This window comes from Bombus vosnesenskii, unplaced genomic scaffold (assembly GCF_011952255.1).
Source record: "Bombus vosnesenskii isolate JDL3184/JDL3185 unplaced genomic scaffold, Bvos_JDL3184-5_v1.1 scf7180000013295, whole genome shotgun sequence".
Lineage (NCBI taxonomy): Eukaryota > Metazoa > Arthropoda > Insecta > Hymenoptera > Apidae > Bombus > Bombus vosnesenskii.
In genome coordinates, this window is record NW_022882946.1 from 8,066,478 (window position 1) to 8,090,200 (window position 23,723).

Consider the following 23,723-nt stretch of genomic DNA (forward strand, 5'->3'; position numbering starts at 1 on the left):
TTTACCTGTTCCTTTCCCCGTGGGGAATTCATTAAATAATACACGTCGACGTATCTCCGAATCCCTCGACTTACCGTGTCACGATTTCTCTGGGCTCGTAGCCCACGGATCCACCGCATAAGGAATTCGATCCTTTTCTGCGGTTCAGTGGCAGCTAGTCCAGCTAATTGGAATGTTTGGCCAGAATATCTGGAGCAGCCCCTGCGGATTGACAGTATGTACAATCTTGTTCATCGGCCAACAGAAATGAATTATCCGTCGATACTAATCGAACAGAAGACTCTCCCCCAAAAGAAGTAACGATAAATTTCACTCGATCGTTTCTACAAGAAAACTCGACCAAAATCTTATTTCAAAATACGATATTTGTTAGAATTCCGGATAGCGCAGATAACATCGATTCCTTTCAATCTTGGAAACTTCATTCGAGTGAGAAAACTTTTGTTCTACTCTCTACCGACTTCAGTAACTTCCTAAATCGATTTGAAAATTTTTCACGCAGGAACTTTGCCATGTAAATTCGACGACTATTCTTCGTATCCGTGCCGATCTTTAGAGCATATAGAAGGTCGGCTTTCCCTTTATATTATATTTACCTTTTCGGGACACGCGATCGACGTAATGGAAATATTCGGCCTAAATATCTGGCGCAGGATTTCGGCTGGATAGACGAAATGTCGAGAAGTAAAACGTGGATACCTTGTGGCTGGCATCAGCGCAAGCAGGCGCGGCGCAGGGGTACAAACGTGAAAGAGGAGGCTAGGTTCTACGTAGAGTGGATCGATCCGGCTGCCAGGTCAACCCTCACCGCGGCTCACTCTGCCTGTAGCCGCCCGCCGCGAGGTATTTTGCGTTTATATCGCGACGTTATTACTTATGCGGCAGCAGCCACTGTAAATTGGTAGGAATCAGACAGATCTAGCTAACGGCTAGGCCCTTGATTCGCCCGAAAGAAAAAGACAACTGAAAACAGATATTCACTAGCCGACGTAACGGCCAGAATTTCGAACAGTAGCTACCTAAAGAGGAGGAATAGTGCGTTCGCGCATAATCGTCAGAGATGGTAGAATCTCTGTGGCATAGCAAATAGACCGGGATTGGTTACGATTAATTCATGCTACTTTCGACTCCGTCAGTATGAGCACACATCGATCCTACCTGGAATATTGGCTCCATGAAGAGAACGTCGCTTATGACGCTTCAATCGCAAAGCTCGGATGGAACCGATGGTTCGATGGATTTTGCTATTAAAGGATTCTCATACGGAATTAATAATCGAAAATGGCTATTAGACGCTAATGACATTTCGATAATTGTATGCAAAGATCGAAGCGAAGAATTAATATATGAAGATTTAATGCACGGACCCCGTATGAAAATATTCTGAGGGAAAGAGCGCGTTGTTAAATTCTGGATGACTACTCGTTCAATGGTAGCGAACAAACTGTTTCTCCTTCCTCGACTTCCTCCTCCTCTCTCTCTCTCGCCCCCCCCCCCTCTCTCTCTCTGTGGATGACAATCCGTTTCAATGCGCGCGTTATTTTATTAATCCAATCCGATAAATAACTACCATTTAATGGACGCTTCACCACTGCCGAGCACAATAATAATGAAAATGTTCGAAATTTTAAACTATTCCCTCAGTTAACAATATTATCTATTTAAAGTTTATTTCGACGTGAAATGTTTCAACCATTACTTGTATGTTTGATGAAAATAAAGAAAGTGACGAAAAATCGAGCGAAAAGGCGAGAGACATGTATAATCGTAGCGATAAGTGTTCGATTAAATTTGATCGGATCTACGCTGAATTGGCGTAGTCCAAGGTTACAATGGCAATTCGTTGACCCAACGACTACAGTCTACAGTCAGCGGAATCAGCTCATGGAATATAAGTATCCGGCACAAAAATATCGGGAACGCAGCAGTACGTGGGATATCTACATCGGTATCGGATTATTCGACGTTTTCATTAGCCATTGACATCTACTACGTAAAATATCGATTTGCAGTCTGCAGATACGTTGCTTTCTCTGGCCGACGCGTTAATATTAATTTTCGAGCTTTTACATTCCCCTCGCCATTCGGTACACTCGTAACATAGATTAATTGAGAAAGCCTGTTACCGAGAAGCGAGACAGTGGTTATTAATGGCATAACAAAATATCGAACGCGTACCGGCCCACCTTTGAAACTCTACGATTTTAAAGCGCGATAAGTTTTGCCCGGGCGCAAAGGAACAATGCACCTTGATGATTAATGACTTCCGTTTTTCGAGAATTCAAATTTCTGGAAAGGGATTAATTTTTATTGTCCAATTTATCGTGGCAAGAAAAATTGATTCGATATACACGGAGAACGCGAGCTACGCTAAGATTTAAAACACTCTGCGGACCGGCAGATTCCTTGCATGTTTCGAAGTCGATGATACGATAGGAAAAATATCTTTATTCATTTCTCAGACTGGATATTAGCGGAGCTAATATTGTTTCGTAAAAATGTAATTTAACGTTGCAACATCAAAGTATCTGCATTTTCCAGATTACATCTCCAACGCTAACTGATAATATCTAAATATTTTTGCTGTCAGATTATGAATAATGTTATACATTATCTGAAATCTCGGAAACGGTATTTTTATACACAGTGATAATACCTTGATGCGTATCTTCCGCTGTTGTTAATGCATACGTATAAATCCTACTGAATTGTAACTCTGGTACAAAAACTTTTAATGCACGTCGTTTCCATATTGTTCCATGATACGAGTTATTAAAAATTATTTTACCAAAAGAAAAAAGAATGAAGAAAAAGCATGGATAATCTTGTTTATACCAAAGATTGTAGCAAATTACGGCAACGAAATTTCATCTCCAAATTGTTATCGCTAACGAGTTAATAATTTACGAAATAATTTCCTCCGCAACGTTAAGTAAATCCACTGTACACAGGTTGCCAAGGTTATACACCGTTATCGCCTTTCTAATTAATAGCATACAATTTGAGCAGAAATATAAAAGCGGCCAGCTCCTTTCTGCGCACGAATAAGTCTGCCACTGCCGTAAAAAATGATTCTTGTTGTTCGCTACACCGAAAGCGTTTATTTCTGCGCGCCACTAAATCTAAGCTCCCGGAAGAAAGGAAGGAGTGTAATGACGGCGTAGTTCGTAGAAACAATTCCGGCTTTTCTTTTTCTACCAGCTGGATAAGCTGAACCCTCCAGCCACTTATCAGGAAGGAATTGCTCCGTGGAAATCTTATTCTACATTTCCGATTGCATCACCAGCAAAAAACGAAAGTCGATCCGTTACAGCTTATTCGCAACGCTGCTAAGACTCGTGAGACTATTCTCTGATAGATTACTAAACGATGCGAACATACGATCGAATAAAGTTGTCCTATAAAAAACACGCGACACGGTATTAAATCTAAACAATTGAATTATTAATTTACTATCTTCGCTCAATAATCTTACGACATTTACGAGATATAATATACCGTATGTAGACTGTTGATTTGAAACGAGAAAGAGACAATAAGGAAACGCTTCTGGGAACGAGTTGGAGAAACTGTTAAAAACGACAGCTCGTCGAGTTAAATGGGATTAGAGGTTTATACATAGTGAGGTCAGCGTACGACTGAAGTGTTTCAACAAGGCATTGTGAATACACACTACACACCAACCTTACACATGTCGCACGCAAGATTGTTTGCGTTATACAAGTACGCCTTATACTCCGTTCAGATGCTCACGACACGTCTGCTGATTGATTCTCTGAAGTGATTTCGTACTATCGGCATGCATTATCATACAGAAGGCAATAGGGAGCAATATCTCGAATGGGTACGCTTGATTCATGGACATGCAATATTGTTCACAATCGCATTGCCGCGACGCTCGTCGACATATCGGAGGCGGACGCTCAATCAGAAGCGTGAACACCGCAGCTGAATACCGGAATTCGATTTTACCTCTTTTTAAATCGTAAGAATTTTTATAAATCGAATAAAAAAAAATTTGTATTACACAGAGTGTTTAAAGGCTTTTAAATTGGTATTAAAGAATGTTTATCAGATTCATATCTGTTTGAATGTAACTGAAGAAATTGCGTCTATGCAGAAATTTATTCCACTTATATGTAATTATCGAAGTTGGAAAAAATATATTTACACATGTAAATATATTCGTGTAAACAGTAATACAGCTCCGTTCAAGTTTAAAATACTCAATGAACAGATAAATAAATATTATAACGAGTACATACTTCACTTCTACTTACATATTGTTGTATCTTTAAATTTTTCATAAATGCATAAACATTCACACTCTATTAATTAATTATTGCAAGATTATACAAACGATATCAAAAACAAATATTTACGTACAATACTTATATCATCATATATTATGACTAATATCATCGTTCAAACAAGAGGTATGAATGTGTATAATCAATATTCCTATGTTCGACTACAAAAGAACTAGAGGAAGGGATAAAGATATGAAGAGAATTTAAAAGTAGAGATGTCTTGACAATGTATAGGTACGTATATTAGTCTGAATTCCTATATGAAGTGAGTTTTACTCATATCTGATATTTCTTCATTTTTAATATGTCAAAACATCCGTTACAGAAGCTGCCCTAAGGATACATTTTTGAAAGGAATCCTCTTATACGCTCCGTTCGTTCCTCTACAGAGCCGCTGAATGTTCGCGTCGACGTTTGACATTCGTCGCGCCAGACGAACCGAATCAGACCTCGGGGTCTACCGTGAATCGTAAAACGCGTGCAAGGAGTCGTACGTGCGGCATAGTCTCTCATATACGAAGTTACAGTCATGGAAACGGAGTAGTAGAGAAGCGATGCGGTAACTCAAATTCATTCGAAACGACGAAAACACAACAGGGGAAAAAGGAGGAACCAAAAAAACACGATGAAAAACTACGGTCAGTCGTAAACTTGTATGGTACTGTTCGATGTTGCAAAGGATAAAAATAGAAAGAAGAAAAATGGTCGATATGTATGTGTAGACGTTGCAAACACAACATCCGAATTTTGAAATCCAATGAATTGTAGAATTTTTATGGCAAAAAGCAGCGGAAATTATGATCGAATTGATAGATGTATAAAGTGATCCTCATGAAGCGACCAATACGGTTATTACAAAGTTTTAAGATATATGAGAAAAGTATACATGTACAAAATTGTTGTTTTGCAGAGATACGTCGCATGACGTATAAGAACTATTTGCTTTTTAAGGTTATGTGTATCGTAAAATCAAACCTTTCTTTTATCAATTTTTTAATTTATATATACACTGCGCACGTAGGTTATATTGTATATTGTTATTTTCGTGACATGTTCGTAACGCTGTACATTTTCAAACTTATTTAATTATGTTTAAATTATGATATATGCAAGTTCGAACAGCAATTCAGATACAATATATATCATGTTTTTTAAAGAAATAAAAATTAATTTTCTATTGTCCTAACCTATCAAGATCTATGCAACTGTATAAAAGATCTGACACAATATTGTAATCTGGTGTCTACGCTCTCCATCTATACCATATCGATCAATTTTTATGCTCATATCGATATCTCTCTAATGGCGTCACTTTACAAGAATCACTACATATACAACCTATACATATGTAGCTTATATACATCAATTGCAATAATCAAATATATCATCATATATTCTCGAATATCGTCGAAAACATCATTGGGCATGAAAAAGCGGTGTCTTTATAAATATTGTTTGTACTCACAGAAGTAAACTGTACCCCTGTCAACACTTTGACGTTTGATTAGTTCTTGTCTCGAAGAGTTTGAAGGAAGGTATCACGGCACTATTACAAATGTCAAACAATTCGATTAGCACTTTACGATCGGATAAATCGAGTCACGCGAAATGAAAATGCGAAAGACGAACAACTTTACCGAACTTCGAAGATACTCCTTTCGTATTTACTAGTCGCGTGTGCGGGCCCACGGCAGACGGTATATACGGGTGCAAGTTTAGTTTACGGTGTCTCCACGGGTCACGGTGGCGCTGTACCGTCAGCGCGATCCTCAGTTCGTCACGGGGTCGCGAGGGGTACGCATTGCCTTCGTCGATTGGCCGTACCCACGTTCGTTCGTCATAACGCGCGAAAACTGTACTCGCACGCTTAACCTCTAACATTACGAAGGACGAAATTTCGTCGATCGTGAATCGTTCGCAGTTTTCTGTTAGTGATTTCTGTGCGGTGTCATGTCGCGAAGTTTCATGTTACGCGCGTGATACTTCATATCCTTACGACGCAACGAAGGAGACAGTGCACCAAGGAAAGAGGAAGACGAAATCAACGATTCAGCGTATCCTGCGACACGAAAACGCAAGGCACGCCGGCTATTTTTGCTGTCAAAAAAACGTGAGTGTTTTCTCTTACTTCCTATTTTCATTCACTTTCTTCGCTTTCGGTTCTTCGAAATTGTTTCGAACGTGCGCGTGGAACACGTCCCGTAAAGGAAGGATAGTTCCAATCGTTACTGACAGTTCGACAGACTTCGATTCTGACGCGTGGTTTAGAATTCTTGATCGCGCGCGAGGCGACGTGTTTCCTTTACCTTCCTGCCAATATTCTTAGACCGATAAAGTTGAACTTCCGTTTGAATAGCGCGCGTGAGTACATGTGTGTCGTTTCATGTATATTAGGACGTGTAACGTATTCGTATGCGGTGACATACTCGGCATAGATATACACGGTGCACTCTCTGTATACTCCATTTGACAATCGTATACGTTCTATCTCGGTGCTTTGTAAATCCTTTATCGTCAATATTATTAGTATTTCATATATGAGATATATTTATATTGTGAATTTATAAGAAAGCACGAACCTTTCTAGTCCGAATGCAAATTACGTATTAAAAATGTAAAGTTTTTAAGAAAAAGTGACGATTTAGAAGGCAGTAGGAACGAGAAATTTATAATCATAATTCAGGCGACAGCAGTGCAGTTCGCAATCACATAGGTTACAAAAATGGCGCTATTATTTGAAAAGTATATCTTTTTCGTATAACTGCTTATCGAACAATTCTTTTTAATGCAACGATGCAAATAGCATGTTGCATGAAATATTAACTAGACTGAATAACGTATATGAAAGCAGAATATTCTTTTTTATTTCATTTTTTAAATTATGTATTAATAAAAATGAAACGTGTTTTGTATATTAAAAACAACGAGTTCGTTTTATAATAATGAGACGAAAAATCATTACGTAAGCTCTATGCGGTAATTTTCGAGTAATTCAGAATTATGATGAAACAGTAATTATTTAAATAGAGTAAATAGGGGAGGTTCAATTAGTACGGAAAATCCAACTCTGCTATTCTATTCAGAGATATTTTCCTCGAAATAATTTTTCCTCTGTTCGATGATAAAAAAAAGTGTAGAGCATTCAAATTTTTTGAACCAGAAACTGAAGGCACGAGATGTAAAAATACTTTCTTCAAACATATTCCATAAATAAATGATAAAAATTTCATTTTTGATTCATAAAACAAATCATTGATCTTGTAACTGTTTGGGTAAAAATACAAAAATAAAAATATCGTAAAAATAATGCCAGAAAAGTGATGTAAAAACAAATCGATACATCGCTAACTATACACAGAAGCGCGGAGAAAACCATACAAACCAGAAAAAACCAACACACGTTTCGCTTATTTAAGAAACTCCTAGCTTTCCCCGCCCGCTTACGTATACAATTCTAAACAAGAAGAATTACGAAGAAAAGTTCGAGTCTCCGTTTTCTCTTATCTTTCACCGTTTACCAACTGTTTCGTACACTTATCTCGCTGCGCGTCGCAACTAAGAGACAAGGTAACGTCCGTACACCATTCTCAACTCGCATCTATAGGTATAACGAGGATGTCCCCGTTCACGCATACAGCTAGCTGATATTAATCGTTTCGAAACGTAACTGTCATAAGGCCACGTGGAAACTGCACCACTGGTTGCTTCCTCGCGATAAGCGATTCTCTTCGCGTAATGCAGTAGTGTATACCATGCACGTCATTCTACTTATAAACTACTTCATGTCAACGACTCCTTCGAAGGTTCTTACGATCGCGATCCATTCACGTGTTGGTTTAGAATCTCTCTTGGTGTACTTTCTTCCTGCACTAGGTTAGACACGCATCAACTCGACGTGGCAATCTTCCTGAGATAATACCACGCGCGTTCCGTGGAACGACAGTTTTGCACAATCAACCAGTTACAAGCGTTTTGCACCGATAATAAAGCGACCACCGCATAAATAATTAATCGCGCGTAATCGGCGTATTTACGTCCATATTGCCGTCGGTCCGGCGAAAATTGCTTCTCTTTGTCGTGGAAACGTGAATTGCAAGCTGAATGATGCGTTTTCAAATCGCCCGGCGCGTGTATTCTTGCCTCGGTTATTCGTATACGTGTGCATAGAAGAAACAATTTCGCAACGTAATGTTATTTCTTTCAGAGTAATTTCTTTCGCTTAATGCGTGGATTTAAAAAGGTTTTTCTTTACTGTGCCGATCTGCGTGCTTCTCACTCGCTCGCGCTGTTTAAAGAAACTTTCGGTAGACATCGAAGGGTATAATTCTTCTTCGTCACCACAGCCACGTTTTCCAACAACAAAGAACAGGGCTGAAGTTAAATTATGCTTCCTCTGAATATAGATCGGCCTGAACAGAGCATATAAATGTAGTGTAGCAACATCAATCAACGGCCATATGAGCCATTATATTACTTCGGACTGATAACAAATAGCGTTTCTTCCGCGATAATTTCTCTTCCTGTTCGTTCTCGCGTCTTTGGTTCCTTCGCTTCCTTTTTTCGACCGTCTCTCATTTTCCTAGCATTCAAACGCTCATCTGCACAACAGTGGCCCGAACAGGTGCCTATTTTCTTACGCTCTCTCGTCCCGGGCACACGTACCGTTTACTTACTATCTTTCTTGCCTCTCCCGTCCATTTCTCTCTTTCTTCCTCTCCCACTCTTTCTCGATGATCAGCCAAAACCATAGGAACACACGTATTACCCGTTGCTAGAGCAATGCTCGTGACTTGCTTGTTTATTGATTAACCATTAACGAAATTAATGGTAGCTCCAGGCTGCAACACAATGCCGCTATAAAGCTTATGAAGGTGAATTAGATACGGGACACTTGCGCGAGTTGCACTTATTCATGCATCATGTGAATAGTCGTTGTGACGCAACGATTGTTCATTTAACTCGTGATTTTCATCGATTAATTAAAACAAAGTAATATAGAGCCTGGGTTAATGATGCGTGTTATACACAGTTATTATACAGATATAAATATATCGAGAAGCTATTTTTATATATAGGTATTGTAATAATGATAATATCGTTTAAAAACAAGTAGATAAATTTTTTGCTACGACCTGATAAAAAGCTATTTTCATTAAGAAAACGTACCGTTGTACGATGAATTTATTAATATCCAGTTGCTAATAAACATAAAAAGGAAGAAGCTACTTTCTAAGAGATGTATTTCAGGCCACATATTTTATATTTAACAAGAATCGAATCCTCCAAAAGAGTGATAGGTGAAATTTTTGCTACAACCGGATGAATGAGACGATACCTTTGAACGGGTTGTAAAATGATTAAACTTCCCGAATTTCATTTGTAAATGAAGGGCATCGCGGATGTAGTGCCGTGTTCATTTTATAATGGCAAGAATGTCAAACAAGCAGGATGACAGTGCTCGGCCGAGAAGAAAGCTACACTTGACTATTTTATGTGCCGTACTCCTCTTCGCTCGGAGCCACGGAACCCTCTTGCATGCGCTAGTTCAGTTTCAAACTTTAATTAAAAAGGTGGAGTCGCAATAAGCTACCACCGGCCCCGCGTCCACCCTTCTCTCTTTTTCCCTTTTCACCCCCACCCTTTTTCCCTGCTTTCCTCTTTTCTCGTTCGTTGTCGCCGAAACTGCAGGGCCCCAGAGAAGTAGAGCTATTTTAATTTCATTTACCAGAAATAAACAGAACAATCAAATTAACGTAGGCGAGTGAATATGCACGTCCGGCTCCTGCCTTTGATGTATTCCCGAAGTGCGTATTTTCGGAGCAACGACTATCCCCTTTCTTTCTCTTCCCTTCTCTCTCTCTTTCTTCTCCGATATTCTATTCGGGTCTCTTTCTCTCACGCGCGCACAGTTGCAACCGTTGCTTCCATCGGGGTACATTGTAACGCGTGAAAGGATAAAACCACAAGCAGGAATCCGTGAGCGACGATTTGGTATTCACTTTGTGCGTTTGTGAATTAATTAACGGATTTTACCGATGCAGAACGAAGAACGAACGCACGAAACGATCACCCAGGGGATAGAATTGCACAATGTTCACGCCGGTATAGAACTGTTACGAATTCGAATATCGACTTTCGTCTCGTTGCTTTTCGCCAGGAAACGCTCGGATTTTCCGAGTTTCCTAGCTTCGAATTCATAACCCGCGTCCATGGAGAACAATTGGAATCGATGTTTCCTAGCAGAACGATGATTTAAAACGTAGAGAAACAGGCGCGCTGCTAGATACGGTTTTTTTTTTGCGACATATCTCTTTCTGTCTCTGTCTCTTTGTCTTTCTCTTTCTCTTTCTCTTCGTTTCTCTTTCGCGTTTCCTGCTCGTGAAGTGATGCACGAACCTCTATGACTCAATATATTCGAGGAACTACGCAGCTGGATTTACGGCCACGATAATAGTTAATAAGCTTTCATTAAGGATTCGGGGAAAATTGCTCGCATATCTCGTGAAATATTCGCGAACGTTCAATTACGTGCGTTCGCGATAATAAATTTTCCAACGCACGGTTGCTGGGCGCACCGTTTGAATAGAACCCGTTACAAGGCAGAAATTAAATGAAAATTAGCAACCCGTTTTCAACGTTACCTAATTAAAAGCGTAATTATTTAGGAATTACCCGGGCCGTTCGCGGAACAAACAAACGCGCGAGCCGCATCAAAATTTCTCTGTCGATTCGGGAACGAGCCTCGTTGGCCTGTGCTTTCGCGTTTCAACGCTGCCTCGTTTTCGACACCACCACCACCGCTACCGGTTTCGATCGAACAACCACTCTTGGGCCTCTGGTCTTTCGACAACGGATCCTACGCTTTTCACGCAACGAAACACTCTATCCGGGGAGGAATATTTACCGAGACGTTTATTAGGGGCTGTTCCACCATCCCCGACAGAGGAAGCAGAGACGAGCGTCTCTTTCCGCGTCGGAGCAATTATAAGGTCGTCCGATGTAACGAACGATGACACCGGGTCATACTCGGGCGCAATTTACTACGGCACTTTAACCAGGCCTCGTAACGTGCAGCATCGTGGCACACCGAAACCTTAATTTCGCCCGAACAAAATATTTATCGAGGCCCCTAGGAGTAATTGCGTGCACGACATCGTCACGTTGAAACAGCTCAGAGGCGCATAATGAATAATCGACCTGTTCGCCGAGTGATCACGCGCGTGAGATTACAGTCACATTTTGTGCACAGTACTGTCAGCATCGCGTGCGATTAACACGTCGATTTCAGCCGTCAGGGGACTCGGCTTTCTCGTAAACATTTTTATAGGGATTTCGCGATAAACGAGGCTATATCGGCCGCAGGCATCTCGCTAGTCGGCATCGGTTATTATCGCCCGAGTAATTCTTACTTTACTCGTCCCTACCATTAATACGTCAAACTTCTTTGTTTCGTTTTTTTGGAACCTGGTGAAATCATTGTCGTTCCATACGTGCAACGAAAAGAGTCCATTATCCGGAGTAGATTGCTCCAAATAATTAGAAGCGTGCTTGTTTAGTAAAGTGCTCGGTGTTTTAACTACTCTGTCCTGTTACGGAGAAAAAATATTACTACTACCTACACGATGTTATTTATTCTTCCGTTTAGAGATCGCAGAAACAGCTCAAATCGTTTAGGTATCGTAGCCATGTTACATAGGTACGTTTCGAACCGATACTTCGCCAAACTGGCATCGAGGTTGTTTAATTTAGGAACCTGTTCTCTCAGCACCTGTTCGACTACGAGACCGCTGGTCGTTGGACGCAGTAACAGTTGTTTAGGTCAGTCCCGTCTTCGTTAGACAGTTTGTATCTCGGCGTCTTTCCAAATAGTCTCGCGACCGTTTACCCATCACGCCTGTTACATTGCTATTTCGAGTTGTTGTTCAGCGCGAGAACGTAGAAGCGCGTCAGGCTTGTACCGCTTGGACAGTAAAGCGATCCGGTTCCACCAATAGAATCTTCGAGCCACCTAAGATCCGTAATGGCAACAGTGTTACATAAAACCTGGTGCCGTCTGCGTGCTCGTTCAGGAATCTTATGCTTTTAGACCGCGAATCGATCTTTCACCGAGGCTGGCATGCAGCATCGATGAAACAGCCTGTGAGATGCTCTGCCATTGAATTTCTTTCCTCATCTAGCACGCGCGTCATATCTTTCACGCCTGATATATTTCCTAAAGGGCGATACATCATTTGTCTTAGAAGGCGAAATACGCTCTCGCGCCGATACCATGTTCCAGCTCGCGCCACCCGGGGAATGCTTTATATTTATCGGGACTAATACCATTTCCATGCCATAAACTACTCACCGCGACCGCTTTTCCGTTACCAAGCTGCCTACGTTATCTCAGGCTGTACGAAAGTGGATATGCGTCAAGGTAACGAGAACGTTTACTGCGATGCGTGGCGCGCGTTATGTATGCGCCTGTATTAACCCATTATGAAAGCGTTCGTTTACCACGCGTACCCCTATCGACATTACGTTACGAGGGCGGTGTTTAAAAGAGCCTCGTAGAATATTTTTAAAAATGTATCGTTGAATATGTATTCACTGGAGGGCATCGAATCCTCTCCGATGAAGCACCATGTTCAACGAAATTGCTGTTTTCTAGTGGTTAAAGCGGCTTAGTTTATCCGCGCGATAAAACTGTTTTTTTTTTGTTTTTTCTATAGTGGAAATATTTTTGGACGGTTTCTACAATCTTATTGTTATTATCTTGAGGCAACGGTGCGTTAAATTTTTGATACAATTATCAAATTATGGAATTGGGTATTGTATAATACTTAATCATAAATAGTACTTTGTCTTATGTTCCTTTATACTTAGTCGTAAGTCTATCAAAGTGTTAAATCAAAGATCAACTTTCTCGATCGAAGATACATATCAGAACGTTAAGCTCAACGTCTTATCTCCGAGAAGCCTGTTGTCATCAATTGCAGCCTTGCCGTTAACGACGTTGACGAAACGGTAAGCGAACTGTTTCGTAACGGTGGTTGTTCGTAACTAGGAACGCAAACATGCCAAGTTCGATCCGACAAGACCGAGAGAGCTAGCCGCGTCGTTGGCGCGCGTACAACACACATCTCCCTGTGAGATAATGCATTATGAGAGTGCAGGTTCAGCGCGCACCGCACGGAAAGCCTTTCGGAAGGTGCAACTAGGTGCAAACTTCCGAAAGGCGATAACTCGTTCTAACCCAAATAGCCCAGTTGCAGTAGGGAGTAGGGACCACGGGCCGATCGTGGCCCCGTTTGTCTACGTTTGTCCTCGTTTGTCGTGCAAGCTGTGTGCGTTGTGTACGTGTTCTTTGCACCGGAGCACACTCAAGGGCAAACAGGAAGTCTACCGGTTTGCACCACTATCTGTCCGCGGTAGTGTGGCGCAAACATTTGTTCAGGACACGGGGCGAAACCGGGACGAGACGCGTACGGCAGCGATGCGATATCAGTAATAAGATAACGACTGTCTGGTGAATCGAGTCCACCTTTCCTGCTGCTGCTGTTCCTGTTGCTGTCCTCTCGCCTTCTTCAGCGTCGTATTTCTTGTAGCAAAGAAAGATCTCCGCCTCTTCGTCCGCCTATTTCACGCTGGAGAACGTCTAGCCTACGCGAACGCGCGTTTACCGCAACCTCACGCGCCGATACACGCTCGTTTGTTCAAACTTCCTTACCGAGGGTCCTCGAGCAAAGTTGCCAGCTTAACTGTCCGCCGTTCTCTCTCTCTCTCTTCCTTTTTCTCGCCATTTTGTATCGACCGAGTATCGAGCGAATTTTTGTCAAACCAGCATGGAACCACAAAATGCTTGCTCATGCAGAAATTGTCGGAGATCGACATCGTGAAATGCTAACGTCTCACAGAGTACATTCCGCTCCGTAACGTCGTCGCTGCGAAAACTTGAAAACGGAAAATCATAACGGGGAACTATCGCGCAGCAAATATTGATCAATCGTGATAGAAACTCGACGGTTGATTGAATTAAAGTTGGTGTGTCGAAGCGTCGTTCGTTCGACACGATTATTTCAGTCTTCCCCGATATTGAATACCTGATCCCCGACGATTACTCCTGTCTCTTTCGCGAGAGCCGTCGCTGGAATTGAAATCTTTCAAATGCCTCGGGTACGCCGACGTTCTTACCGGTTCGTAATAGCATCCGCTCCGTACGAAAGTCCCTACATGGATATCTGGATGCACAAGAAGAATATTTCGTAGTATTCTTGGTCCGGTCGATCTCTCCACGTTCGGGATCCGGCGCTGTCGGACAAAAGAAGAAAAGGAACGCATGCGTGTATGTATGCGCACGGATACGAGAACACACTCTTCCAGATATGTATTATGAGACTCTGGCAGCCACGCGTGATCCGTCTATATTAAGGGAAAAAAGCAGAAAAAAGAAAAGGAAAAAGAAAAGGAACGAAACAACGATCTCTTCCAGAATTTTTGTAACGGACCGCAGTTACGAACTTGTCTAACCCTCTGGGATTGGTGTCCGTATCCCTACGCCAATGAGCCAGGCGCGCGCGTGTGTGCACGATTTTACGTTTATACTGCAGCAACCCCCGGACAAGGAACAACGTATGCTGCGGCAATGGGCGAAGATTGGCATTGGGTGTTTGGGAGGCCGGCGTCGCGGCCACCCAACCCCATTTCCGTACGGTGTGAGAGTCGAGCATGTGGCAATAAACAATTTGTTACGTGGAGGGTCGAGGCCAAGCGGCATACGCTCTCGCACGTTGTATCCATCTTCTTCTGGCATACGCACGGTGTTGCTCCGAACAACGCCGACGTAACAATCAATAGCAACGCGTCACGTTTTCCGCAATACCTTCGGTCACGTCGATCGTTAACCTCTCGATTATCGTTGCGGTGAGCGCGGCAATCGACAACGATCCAACCCGTCGCGAATGTCGTTCATTATCTATGCGCTTTGTTCCATCGATAGCGATTCGCGATGTCTAGCGCCGATAGCACCGAGTAGATACGCCGATCATCTTTTATATCGACTTTCGTGTCGACATTTCTCGAATAGTATCTTACAAAAAGATGAATTTATTTACTTCCAAAAATTGTTACCGACAGAGAAGCTCGATTAATAGGGTATTGCAAGTAGCCTTTTATAAGATAATGAGAATATAATGGAGCTCGTAATATCGTAAGTTAATTTTGTTCTATCGTATAAAGTTCCGACTTGTTAACCCAGTTACAGAGAATTCCTTTGGCGTATTCCATATATTCCTATCGTTCGTTATCACTAATGCGATTACGCCTGTCATGCCTCAATTCTGGAAAATATAACGGCACTTTCTTTTATTCCGCACCACCCGATCGAGTAGAAGAAATATATCGGCAACGTTTGCCCCCAAATCAATACACAATCGAGCGCGTGAACGTACTGTGCGTTTTGCACAGAAGCGCAAGAACGTCGGTGAAAAATCTACTTGACTTTCGTTTGCGCGAAGACGAGGAAGCGCTGGAAAAGGGACGGAAATTCCTCCTTTTTTTCTCCTTGTTCGACTCCCCTTCTTCTCTCATGAACGCCAGCCGGCGGCGTTATACGAACGCAGACGATAACGGAGAGGCGCAAAATAAAATGAGATCGCATTATGTGCACTCGTGAAAAGGAGCCGGAGGGGTCGAGGTCGCTCGCGCATGGATCATATAGCTGCCGATGCAGATTCGTACAAAAGTGTTTTGTATCACGGATACACGCACGCACACGACGGCGTCTCAGCATTTGCGTCTCTTCCTTTTTACGCGAAAACGTGGTACACGCGGACTCTCTGCGTCTGTCGTCGTGACTGATTTCACAGAGAGTAGAGGAACCACCGAACGCGCGTCGACGCGTTTATAAGACGGCGTTTTATGAAATCGAGGATTTGCCCGAGCAAAGATGGGTGCATCAGTCGAGCTCTCTTCATTAGAACGATATCCATTGACACGTAACATCGCGGCTCTTTTCTACGCACGATTCGTTCGTATTTTTTGCCCCTCGCTAACCCTCCTCTGTTTCTGTCGTTTTTTACCTTCCTCTCTTTCCCTGCGTTTTTCGTTTTGCAAAGTCACGCTCGGCGGGTGACGGTGTTCACCGTAGCAAAAATGTACGTGTTTACGATTCGCGCGAACGATCGCGCGATTCCCTTCCCTCGTCTTTTCATCCGTTAAACCTTTCCGTTTCCACGCGTTTGTATCGCGCTTCACGAAACTCCTGACTGACGTGGCTGTCGGGGCGTCGTGATGAAAACCGCGCGGTAACGGAACTCCATTAATCACGTGGCTTTCGTCGCCTAATGAAAGGGCAAAATATGGCAGGAGTCGAAAACGACGAGATAGAACGCCGCTGTGGCTACTGAAGTTGCCATTGCACTTCGAACGCGCGCGTGTGTCGCTACCTCCTGTTAAATGATTTAAGTCGAGATTTTCAACGTCGTCGTGGAAAATACGCGGACGGTGTGATCACGTTCCGTGTTTCGATAGCTTGTTTTCGCTCGGGAAACGAAAAGGATATTACAGAAACGAGAAATACCGATCCGCTTAAAGAGAGATTGTACTTCGTGTCTTCTATCGTCGCTGTAAAGCTTTATATTTATTACATTTTTCTATCCGTTGCTTGTGTTTATTCGCCATGAAGACCCTTCTGTTCGTTTATCGCAGGTTCCTTTGGCCGGAGATTCTATTGTAAGCTTGAATTCGAATTTCTCTTGTTAAGCAGAAGACGCGAGCAAGAAATCGATAAAAGATCGCGTTGTCTCGAGACTCCCCGCGGCAACTTCTACCGATTTCTTGTCACACGGCATGTAACTTCTCAAAGCCGATAATGCGATAATGGCTGTAGAAAAATTACGTCAGCTCCGTGTATACTTCTCTTTGTACCTACGTTTTACCGACGAAAATTTCACCAGCATTTATTATTGTAACGGTATCTCTTCCTATAACTCGAGACTCTGCTGTAAAAAAAGAAAGTTACTCTCCCGGCTATGTAGCGTTAGACAAGAAAAGATACATCGTGTATATACATATATATATATATAGGAAGGGTGTTCTATTAAAAAACTTAGAGCGAACTATTCTAATAAAATGCAGCTTGCACATCGAACGAAATATATACGCGTATACCTGCACTCCCTTTGGCGGTTATACATTCAATCTAGGAGATTACAAGTTTCGAAACGAAGTTCACCAATGAAAAAAGTGAAACGAGAAAAATTGGATTACCCCGGCAGGCAACCGACGAGAAAGTATCTCTCCTCGTGAATCTCGAGACGAGGTGGTTGCGGTCAGGTTTCTAGCGTTGCTCGCAACGACAATGAAAGCGCAACGATAATAGCTTATTATTACATCGTATACCTGTCGGGGATACGCACAACCCGTTCACATTGTGAGCTCATTAATAACACTGTACGATTCAAGATAACGCCACGAAAACGGACACGTGGTTTGCGAACGCGTTTAGCAAGTGCCTTCTCCGTGTAACGTGGATCGTAGTCACGCATGAACGAGAAACACTTGTCGCTCGAAATCAGTTAATTCATCGGCTAACACGGGCAAAACATCGAGCCGTACAACACGGGAAACCACGAGTTTCCGCTAAATTATCTCGTTTTCATTCGTAGTTAATATTACGCGGAATATTTTAATGGCGAATATCGGCAACGGTACGAAAAACCGATGATTATTCATATTCCATTCATACAGTGCCGCGTGTCGATTTAAGCTCTTAAAAATCCAATTTGCTCGACGAATATCTCAGACCTACGGCATAAATGAATTAAAAATCACGGTCACGCGAGGATCGCGTATGAATTTCACCGAGCGAGACCGAAACTCGCAGAATTACCCTTCGTATACATAAAACGCGCGTGTTGCTCGTGTGCATATGCACATTGCAGCTGATGACGCGTGACACGTGCGCGTCGTCGTTGGGAATCAATTAGCCCGACATGCACCGCTGCCCCTGGGATACGTGTAACACCTTCCCTGCCGAGCGAACGAACACTTTTCGACGTTCGACATCGGCCGATACACACCCGTGCGCGAGTGTACTGAGTGATGCGCAAAAATTCGACTACATTTATTAGATTTAATTTATTATGTACGAAATTTAATTTTTGAAACTTCATACATAGAAAAGGTAAACGTACATATCTATGAGTATAAAGAGGATGTTTGTAGAGTTCGTGAAATCTTTCTCGAAATTCGATTATTGAATTTGCAAATGTTATCGGTTAAATCGCTAGCGAATATAGACAAGTTTCTACGATCTACCACATCTACCTACGAATTTCACATTATTGGCATCTTACTCTTTGGTGCTTGACAGTCAATATTGACACGTCGTAAATCTAAGGTAGGAAATGCACAGCAATTGGTCCAGATAGAATTACAACGCTTGGGTACAATTTCCGGCCGAACTTCACGTAGCAAATCGAATCGTTTCGAACAATGCATCCACTCGGCAATTAGAGGTGATTAGATTTTGGATTTGCACATTTTGCAAGCCGTCGGTGATTGAAGGTAAAAAATTGCTCCGATGGAAACTGTCTGGTAGATCCACTGAAACGTCGGTTGATAGCGATATGAAACGGACGCAAACCAAATTCGGAATGATGCACGTGAAAATCTTCACCGTTGATCCGCGCGTTTTTGATGGACGAAATAACTGAAGCCTGATGTCCAGCTACTATCTAGCAGCGGGTTTACGCGCATCTGCACGTGTAATCCCTGAAGGGTTTATAGGCCACCATCGTAGCATATATGTACATAAAGTTACATACCTCTAGAGCGATCAACTACGGTGGGTGTAGGGGAGTGCATGGAGGTTTCTGCAACACCCTCGCGCAGCTCGACTCGTTAATTAAAACTTGCCATGCTCGACTCAGTAAACACGACTACGCCAGGTCATGTCAAATTTTGCTGATCATTTTCGGCATGTAAACTGGAACAGGTTTCGATAACAACGTATCGTTCATATTTTCTATATACATTATTCCTCTAATAAACGAACTTGTAAACGAGGTTTGGTACGTTAAAAAGTAGAAAATCGAAAATGATTGAGATGCCGAGGGGCGGCGAACGTGCGTGTCGCCACAATAGGGGATAGATAGTGGATGTTCGATGATGAAATGGGAATGTACGGCGCTTAGCATACCGACATGATTTTTAGCCTATCATCTAGATTGCACTAGATTGCGGTCGCCCGTTATCCGTTTATGCACCGCAACGAAGTGATATGTGGCAGGAACAGGGGTCAATATTATCCAATACCAAAATCGATCCATAATTATTAAGCAAACACAATGGAAATGGGCTCCAAAGCATGCCTGGACAAATATGATTACATCGTTGATGTGAACATTCCGATCAATATAAACTGTGCGGTGGTATTCTCTATCCAATTACGCTTATGGGGTTTTGTCTGTAGGTCCGTGGAAATCAATCCTCGCTGACCGTGCATTGATGGTATCGCCTAATTAGTTTGATTATTTCGCGACTTCCTGGACTCGTCAACTGCGAACAAAGAGCGTGTTATGTGCTGTTTTCGGAAATGAATAGCTCGCTTTAAATACCCCTCGCGTATTAACAACTATGTTATATAATATACTTTTTGCGCAACATTTTCCACGTCCGTTCGCTCGCTCGTTCGTTCGGTTTTATTTATCAAAATGTATCGGACAGCCATGAAAGAAAATTATCGAGCTGAAAAACATCCTCGCTGTAATTTCACGGTACGTATAGCAAAACGAGGGAAAGAGAGAAGAGAAATAAACGAATCCAAATAACATCGTGCCTCCGTGTGCAATCCAGAAATAATATGAAAGTCAAGTACCTAGATACGTCGGTAATTCCATTTGATTTTATTGCACTTCCGGCAGTTGGCGCGGTCAAAGAATGGGCAAGAATGTGTGCGTGTCAGCATACGCGATAATCGTGACGCGCGAACGTGTCTGCCGCGTGATGATGGAAGATTCGAACGCGCGATAGATGACGACATAGTCACGAGGCTGACTCGAAGCGTTTTCGGATGAATGTAGTGCCATTCATCGTATGCCTAATTAACACAACCTCGAGGTGTTCTGACCCCGGCATTGTGCGGGCCATGGGTGCGCGCGTAGCGTTCCTTTGCGAACCGCGAGCGGTGAGAATTTAATTAACCTGTTCTGCATTTGATAACCGGCAAAAACTTCCGGTCGGTGTCTTTTGTGAAGTGGTCGTAATTAATATTCCACGACAGAGGCAAAGAGCAGAAGAAGCCGGGGTGGTTGCAAGGAACAGGGTCGGGACGCGGAGCTGCGAGAGAATTTCAGTCGGCATCTCTCGCGAGCGAAGCACGCGACGCTGCCTCTTAAAGGCGGAGCCAGAAGAATTTTCGGATGACGAATTCGTTGCTTTCGCAGCATTCGCACCGAACCATAACGTTGTTCGGAAAGTGTTTAATCGGACGTGCAAATCCATCTATCCGGAACAGTTACGAGTATTTCGCTGCGTGCCGCTTTCACTTTCACTTTTGATTATTGGATTTGAAATAAGTTCGAGTCTAGAGTCTCTTTGACACGGAACGTCTGCAAATTTAAATGGCCTTGAAAAGATCCATTTAGTATGAAACAGAAACAGGCTCGTTCCAGGCGGATCTTTAAGAATTCACGATTAAAAATTAATCGAGAAGCGACGAAGTTATTGATTTAGGCAAAGTTAAATCTTCCTCCGTTTTTAAACTATTTTTATTCGAATATTCTATTAAGGTTTCTACACCAACTTTCATTTCATTTCATCGTTAGATCTTTCATAACTAAATTCCATTACAAAAGCTAGATAAAATCAGAAACCAATTAAGCTGACAATTTTGTTATTTTTCGCTGGTCTGAGTCCAGAGAAAATCGTATATAAAAACTGTACAAACTGTATTTACTTTAAAAAATACACGATATGTAGAAAAAACACTACTTTCTCTGTTCCTCGATCTACGAATGTATACGTATCCATTGACGTAGTAAAGTATTTTTCGCTTGGCGTGTACATTCTCAATAACACCCCCGGATTGAATGGATGTAACGCAAAGTTCGAGCGAGCGGAAGAAAAGTAATCGCAGGTTGGTCGGTGTAGCCGTGAAATCCGAGACTCGAGAGCAACCCCGTCGAAAGTGAAATACGTACACAGTCACGTTACGTCTCGACGCCGAATCCCATTCATGTAGTAGACCCGTACGTGAAACGGTGTGTCTGCGTGACCGAAGTAAGAAAATGGAGAGGAAAAAGTGGCAGGGACAAGGGCGGGGAGAAATCGTATACGCGGGCAAAACACGGCAAAGCAATTTCTGTACAACCGCGTTTTCTCGTTCCCGCGAAAGGAATCTTTGCAGCGAGACGCGCGGGAATTTACATACGCGTGTGCGTCACGTCTGTGAAAAAGGATGAACTCTCCATGAATCGGTTCGGAGCGCACGATTCCTGAGGGTTCTGCCTTATTGCGAATTATTCCACAGCCTCGTATAGCTTATCGACGCTCTCCGTGAAACTTGACGAGCTCGTGTACACCGACAGACCGCTATCGATTTCGCTGTCGTTAATGATAATTAAGGCCTGGCACGATGAGATTTCGCTAATGGAAGATAATATACCGTTCATGGTATCGTATTATTACTCGATTTTCCGTGTGAAAGGTACTCGTTTACCCGAAAATTTTCCCACGTAACCATTGCAATCGTTTACTTACATCTTAACGATTCTTTCTATCTCTCTTCTTTCTGCACTTTTTTGAGACGCGTTACGCTCATATCTAGAAGCCACGTTGATCAACTGTACTTTCTATAAACTTCTATTTTTGTTACTCGAACGAACGATCGAAGTTCTAATTTTCACAAAACAAATTAATCGTTTACATCGACTAAGTTACTTGTAATAGAGAAATGGCACAAATAATCGTAAACTTCAAAGTAGATTTTAATGAATAATATCTATAACGATATTACCTTTCGACTCTTTTAATTCACGAAAGTAATCAGTATGTCTGCTAGGTACATCACGATAGAGCTAGGAAATATAACAAATTGAATTATCGAAAGGAGAAATACTTGGAAAGAAGCAAACTGAAAATTCCCGATATAGAACGCGAGAGGGTTTAAAGCGTACTTTATGAACGTTATATACCACAGAGTGTACATAAACATTTTATCCATGGTTTACCGATGGCGAGGAATAGTACACGGCGAAAGAGACGAACTCATTATCGATTTCTCTGAATCGTCCTTCGTACATTTGCCATTTATCGTTGAGCGATTGGCGCCAACCGACTTTCCGCATCCGGTTATCGGTTTTATTAATTGCCTAGTAATCAAGAACTCTCCGAACGATTGTAATGTAATCAGCGAGTCGTCCGGGTATAATCGTTTGAAGAACGCGCGACTGCCTCTGTTACTCGCCCGCTTATCGATACTCTCGCATTAATGACCACCGATATAAATTAAGAACGAGAGTTAAGGTTAACCGCGTTTTAATTCCGTACTTTTATCGTGGGTACCAATTTTCGTCTATTATTCGTTCGAAAAATTATTTACATTCAGGGCATACAAGAATGGTATAGCGTATTGAGCACTAAATCGACGAGACTTAATGGAAGTTCGTGTAACAAAGTCAAAATAGAAGGTACAAAAGGAATAATACCGGTGGAACGAAAAATAGAGAAAAGGATGTGTTTGTTCGGTTTTATTTATACCAGACTGCTTTTATTTATCCCGCGACCGATATCCATCGTGAATCGATCAAACACTCGATGACGTACAACCGACAAGACAGAGAATACCGCGTATAGCGTGGAGCGACAAATATTCGAAAAAAAAAAAAATAGCTAACAAACTTTCATCATTCTTTCGGTAACCGACGTAACGTGATGGATTGAGAAAGATCTTTCATTATAGATTTTCAATTTATTTTTCGATACAGATAGCGCGCTTCATTCATCTTGCGCGCTAAGTGATCGCGACACGTATCCATCGAGGCCCGATGTGCATTTAGATAACGCAATTTAATGAGTAATTTGTCGACTATGAATCTCTAGTCGGCGATTATAGCCAACTATTACGAATTATGTCAGATCGCGCGGCTATAAAACGAGAAATACGTGTACGTGTACGAGTGGAAAGAGAAAAATATAATACGCACGATCAGTGACGTTGCTCCGCGACGAGACCTGCATGCATATGTATCTCTCACGCGTGCAACAGGAGAAATTTCTCGGTAAGGCCAACGAACGACTCGCTACATATTTATTTCTCGTAGTCTCGTCATTTGAGTGGAAAGAAGATATCCGAGAATATCGGAGTGGGGGAATCGCTGGAAAAAGTATTTTTCTGGCATCACTGACCCTGGACAATGGGAGTGGAATTTG

General features: G+C 42.2%; 1 protein-coding gene across 1 annotated transcript in view; it reads left to right on the top strand.

The window, feature by feature from the left end:
- Window positions 1-6,070: 6,070 nt before the first annotated feature.
- The window catches only part of LOC117233158 (discoidin domain-containing receptor 2-like), a 157,968-nt gene continuing 140,315 nt past the window's right edge, over window positions 6,071-23,723 (top strand). The window contains exon 1 of the mRNA XM_033493187.1: window positions 6,071-6,420. The gene's annotated coding sequence lies outside the window, so the exon portion shown is untranslated. The remainder of the gene's footprint in view (window positions 6,421-23,723) is intronic.